Source organism: Cebus imitator, unplaced genomic scaffold, assembly GCF_001604975.1.
Source record: "Cebus imitator isolate Cc_AM_T3 unplaced genomic scaffold, Cebus_imitator-1.0 Scaffold50, whole genome shotgun sequence".
Taxonomy (NCBI): Eukaryota; Metazoa; Chordata; class Mammalia; order Primates; family Cebidae; genus Cebus; species Cebus imitator.
Window position 1 is genome coordinate 5,551,068 of NW_016107365.1, and position 6,506 is coordinate 5,557,573.

A 6,506-nucleotide genomic window follows, 5' to 3' on the forward strand; every position below is an offset into this window, starting at 1 on the left:
TATAGCATTAGCACTCCTGCATAAGCAAGATCATATTCTAAAGTGAAAGATAACAAAGAGTGGGATCCTTCAAGGACAAGGTCTGACTAATAATTCAAGAGAGTGTGGGCGAAGAGGTCTGAAGCTCAGGCTATTGCGTGGGAGAGAAATAAATTAGATATTATTTAAATTGGCAACTGGCTTTTAAGTAGGTACAAGTATTGATGGATATTAGTCTTATGTAATTTTTCTCCTGAATGGCAAACATTTTTTTTCCCCAATAACGTTGGCCTTGGAACTTAAAATAATGCTACCGTGAAGAATATCTTTTCTGCTTTTCTATATCTCTTCCTCCTTCATTTTCTCAGAATACAATGTCCTCTCCTTCAATTTATTCTTTATCATTTTCTTCTAGTCCTAGTATTTCCTATCTTTGATTTCTCTATCCTGTTTGCTCAATAAGATTTATAATCTATTGAGGAATCCCTCTTTTTCTGTTGTTTGGAATAGTTTCAGAAGGAATGGTACCAGCTCCTCTTTGTACCTCTGGTAGAATTCAGTTGTGAATCCATCTGGTCCTAGGCTTTTTTTGGTTGGTAGGCTATTAATTACTGCCTCGCTTTCAGAACTTGTTTTAGTCTACTCAGGGATTCAACTTCTTCTTGATTTAGTCTTGGGAGGGTGTATATATACAGAAATTTATCCATTTCTTCTAGATTTTCTAGTTTATTTGCATAGAGGTATTTGTAGTATTTTCTGATGGTAGTTTGTATTTCTGTGGGATTGGTGGTGATATCCCCTTTATAATTTTTTATTGTGTCTATTTGATTCTTCTCTCTTTTCTTATTTATTAGTCTGGCTAGCAGTCTATTTTGTTGATCTTTTCAAAAAACCATCTCCTGGATTCATTGATTTTTATGAAGGGTCTTTCATGTCTCCATCTCCTTCAGTTTTGTCCTGATCATAGTTATTTCTCATCATCTGCTAGCTTTTGAATGGGTTTGCTCTTGCTACTTTAAGTTCATTGAATTGTGATGTTAGAGTGTCGATTTTAGATTTTTTTTGCTTTCGCTTGTGGGCGTTTACTGCTATAAATTTCTCTCTAAACGCTGCTTTGGCTGTGTTGCAGAGACTCTGGTACATTGTGTCTTTGTTCTCATTGGTTTCAGAAGAACTTATTTATTTCTGCCATAATTTCATTATTTACCCAGTAGTCATTCAGGAGCAGGTTGTTCAGTTTTCATGTAGTTGTGTGGTTTTGAGTGAGTTTCTTAATCCTGAGTACTAATTTTCCTCATCTATTGAGATAATCATGGGGTTTTTGTCATTGGTTCTATTATGTGGATTGATTTGCATATGTTGAACCAGCCTTGCATCCCAGGGATGAAGCCAACTTGATCATGGTGGATAAGCTTCTTAATGTGCTGCTGAATTCCGTTTGCCAGTATTTTACTAAGGATTTTCGCATTTCACATCAATGTTCAATAGGGATACAGTCTGAGAGATTGTTTCTTATGATTTCCATTCTTTTGCATTTGAGTGTTTTACTTCCAATTATGTGGTCAATTTTAGAATAAGTGCAATGTGATGCTGAGAAGAATGTATATTCTGTCTATCTGGGGTGGAGAGGAGTTCTGTAGATGTCTATTAAGTCTGCTTGGTCCAGAGCTGAGTTCAAATCCTGAATATCCTTGTTAATTTTCTGTCTCATTGATCTAATATTGACAGTGGAGTGTTAAAGTTTACCACTATTATTGTGTGGGAGTCAAAGTCTCTTTGTAGGTCTCTAAGAACTTGCTTCATGAATCTGGGTGCTCCTGTATTGGGTGCATATATATTTAGGATCATTAGCTCTTCTTGTTGTATTAATCCCTTTACCATTATGTAATGCCCTTTTTTGTCTTTTTTGATCTTTGTTGGTTTAGAATCTGTTTTATAAGAGACTAGGATTGCAACCCCTGCTTTGTATTGCTTTCCATTTTCTTAGTAAATATTCCTCCATCCATTTATTTTGAGCCTGTGTGTTTTTGTATGTGAGATGGGTCTCCTGAATACAGCACAACGATGGGTCTTGACTCTTTATCCAATCATTCTGATACCAAGACCTGGCAGAGACCAAAATTATAATAATAATAATAAAGAAAAAAAAGAGAAAATTTCAGGCCAATATCCCTGATAAACATAGATGTGAAAATCCTTAATAAAATATGACAAACTGAATTCAGCAGCACATCAAGAAGCTTATCCACCATGATCAACTTGGCTTCATCCCCAAGGTTGGTTCAACTTAAGCAAATCGATTCACACAATTCATCACATAAACAGAACCAATGACAAAAACCCCATGATTATCTCAATATATGCAGAAAAGGCCTTCTTTATCCAATCATCCTGATACCAAAACCTGGAAGAGACAAAAAAAAAATTAAATTTCAGGCCAATATCCCTGATGAACAGAAAAGCTTATCTACCACAATCAAGTTGGCTTCATCCCTGGGATTCAAGACTGGTTCAACATACACAAATCAATAAATGTAATCCATCACATAAACAGAACCAATGACAAAAACCACGTGATTATCTCAATAGGTGCAGAAAAGGCCTTCAATAAAATTTAATATCTCTTCATGCTAAAAACTCTCAATAAACTGGGTATTGATGAAGTGTGTCTCAAAATAATAGGAACTATTTATGACAAACCCAGAGCCAGTATCATACTGAATGGGCAAAAGCTGGAAGCATTCCCTTTGAAAACTGGCACAAGACAAGGATGCCCTCTCTCACTGCTCCTATTCAACATAATACTGGAAGTTATGGCCAGGGCAATCAGGCAAGAGAAATAAATAAAGGGTAGATATTCAAATAGGAAGAGAGGAAGTTAAATTGTCTTTGTTTGCAGATGACATGATTGTATATTTAGAAGACCCCATCATCTCAGTCCCAAATCTCTTTAGTCTGATAAGCAACTTCAGCAAAGTCTCAGGTTACAAAATCAATGTGCAAAAATCACAAGCATTCCTATACACCAATAATACACAAACAGAGAGCCAAATCATGAGTGAACTTCATTCACAATTGCTACAAAGAGAATAAAGTCCCTAGGAATACACCTTACAAGATATGTGAACGACCTCTTCAAGGAGAACTACAAACCACTGCTCAAGGAAATAAAAGGGGACATAAACAATTGGAAAAACATGCTCATGGATAGGAAAAATCAATATCAGGAAAATGGCCATACTGCCCAAAGTAATTTATAGATTCAACACTATCCCCATCAAACTACCATTGACTTTCTTCACAGAATTAGAAAAACTATTTTAAATGCCATATGGAACAAACAAAGCCTGTATAGCCAAAACAATCCTAAGCAAAAAGAACAAAGCTGGAAGCATCATGCGACTTGACTTCAAACTATACTACAAGGCTACAGTAACCAAAACAGCATGATACTTGTACCAAAACAGAGTTATAGACCAATGGAACAGAACAGAGGCCTCAGAAATAACACCACACATCTACAACCATCTAATCTTTGGCAAACTTGACACAAACAAGCAATGGGGAAAGGATTCCTTATTTAATAAATGGTGTTGGGGAAACTGGCTAGTCATATTCAGAAAACTGAAACTGGACTCCTTCCGTACACCTTATACAAAAATTAACTCAAGATGATTTAAAGACTTAAACTTAAGACCTAAAACCATAAAAACCCTAGAAGAACACCTACGCAATACCATTTAGGACATAGACATGGGCAAAGACTTCATCACTGAAACACCAAATGCAATGGGAACAAAAGCCAAAATTGACAATTAAACTAAAGAGCTTCTGCACAGCAAAAAAACTATCATCAGAGTGAACAGTCAACCAAGAGAATGGGAGAAAATTTTTGCAGTCTTCCCATCTAACAAAGGGCTAATATCCAGAATCTACAAAGAACTAAAACAAATATACAAGAAAAAACAATCCCATCAAAAGTGGGTGAAGGATATGAACAGTCACTTCTCAAAAGAAGACATTTAGCTGTCAACAAAGATTTGAAAAAAGTTCATCATCACTGGTCATTAGAGAAATGCAAATCAAAGCCACAGTGAATACCATCTCATGACAGTTAGAATGGCGATTATTAAAAAGTCAGGAAACAACAGATGCTGGAGAAGATGTGGAGAAATAGGAACACTTTTACGCTGTTGGTGGGAGTGTAAATTAGTTCAACCATTGTGGAAGACAGTGTGGCAATTCCTTGGTGATCTAGAACCAGAAATACCATTTGACCCAGCAATCCCATTACTGGGTATATACACCCAAAGGATTATAGATCATTCTACTATAAAGACATATGCACATGTATGTTTATTGCAGCATGGTTCACTATAGCAAAGACTTAGAACCAACCCAAATGCCCATCAATGATAGACTGGATAAAGAAAATGTAGCACATATACACCGTAGAAAACTATGCAGCCATTAAAAAGGATAAGTTCATGTCTTTTTCAGGGACATGGATAAAGCTGGAAGCTTTGTTAGTTTTCTTAGCAAACTAACACAAGAACAGAAACTCAAACATTGCATGTTCTCACTCATAAGTGGGAGTTGAACAATGAGAACACATGGACACAGGGAGGGGAACATCACACACCAGGGCCTATTGGGGGTGGGAGGCTATGGGAGGGATAGATTAGGAGAAATACCTAATGTAGATGACAGATGCAGCAAACCACCATGGCATATGTATACCTATGCAACAAACCTGCATGTTCTGCACATGTATATCAGAACTTAAAATATACTAATAATAAAATAAAATTTAAAAAAGATTTATAATCTGTGAGCTCCCAAATCACAAAGCAATGTTTCTCAAAATGAACTGCTTCAGTTGTAACTGCTATGCTAAATTCTGAAACGTGAGCAATAAGGTGGTTGACATTGAATAAAACACTTTACCTCTCTTGATTTTAGCTTTATTGTCCTAAAATATGGAAACAAGTGAGCTCCGGATAGTCTTTTTCCTCTCTAACAGCATTCTCAGGGCCTCCTTTTTTGTTGAGCACTCACTTGGAGGTGCCATTACTCTATTGATATGTATTAGATGCTTTCTCCATCCCTCTCCTGACGTGTACCCTCACGCTTCCCTATTTGCTTTGGCAACAAAACTTCTTATTACTGCCACACTGGTCTGTGGAGTTGGAATAATTAATTTATTTGAGCAGAAGTGTATCAATGTTTTTATACACTAAAAAAGGTACAAGGGATGAATTATTGCAAAACAAAATAAACAAAAAAATGAGAGAGCTAATTCTATTTTTTAAAGAGACAAGGTCTTCTTCTGACTCCCAGGCTGCAGTGCAGTGGCACAACCATAGCTCACTATAACATCAAAATCCCGGGCTCAGGGAATCCTCCCACCTCAGCCTCCTGAGTAGCTAGGACTATAGGAGAGTGCCACCATGCCTGCTTCAGAGAACCAATTCTATGATTTTGACAAGGAACTTGGAAACTGCTTATCTACTTACCTCAATGGTTTGCCCACATCCACATTTGTGGCTTTATGAATGTAGCATAACTTACTTCATGTTGTCTTTCTGGCCAAAATATCCTAGAAAATTAGTATTCAGTAATCAAGTAATTACTAATTTCTTGATTGATCTATGCATGTTACCAAGCTAATTAAATTAATTCTATGCATTGGGTAAAAAATTTTTATTACGAAAATTCCTGTGCTAGGCAAGATGGAGTACATAGACTACAGCCTGTCTCTCCCCTAGTTACAACTAAAGCTCTGGACAGAATAAAAAGAGCAACTACCTGAGGACTGTGAAAAGCAAACAATAATACAAGAATTGGAAATTAAAGTAAAAACTTGATTAACATCCTGTAGTGGGGAAGGGTTTCATGGGTTTTTTTCTCCTTTGACTCCTAGGTTTGAACTAAGAACAGACTAACATAGGCTAACTGTCAGCAAATGCTGACAGAAAAACTCTGACAGAAATCATTTCTTTCTAGCAGAGGACAGGAAAAGGGACTCTTGCTTTTCAGAGAGTGTTGCATGAGAAAAATACCCTTTTTTTTTTTTTTTTTTTTTTTTTTTTTTTTTTTTTTTTTTTTTTTTTTTTTTTTTTTTCTCTCCCAGCCCTGACGTAGGGCCAGCCCCAGCTGTGACATTACACTTCTACTGTAAGGTTTATTGCTGGGGTAAAATGAGGAAACTGAGGCAAGTATAAGAAAACGAGAAGCTAATTTATTTAGCTCCCTGGCGAGATTCTGTGGTCCAAGAAGGGGCCAAAGAAGTCACACTGGGCTGTTTAGGGCGTGGAGTTTTATGGGGAGGGGAGACAATTGATTGGCTTTTGGGAAACAAAGTGAAGGCAGCTTTATTGGCTGTTGGGAAACAGGATGTGCATGGAGTGAGCTGTCATTGGTAGGCAGGTAGGACTCTGGGTAAGTGGGCCTTGATTGGCTGTTGGGGAAACAAAACGAAGGCAGCTTTATTGGCTGTTGAGAAACAGGATGTGCATGGAGTGAGC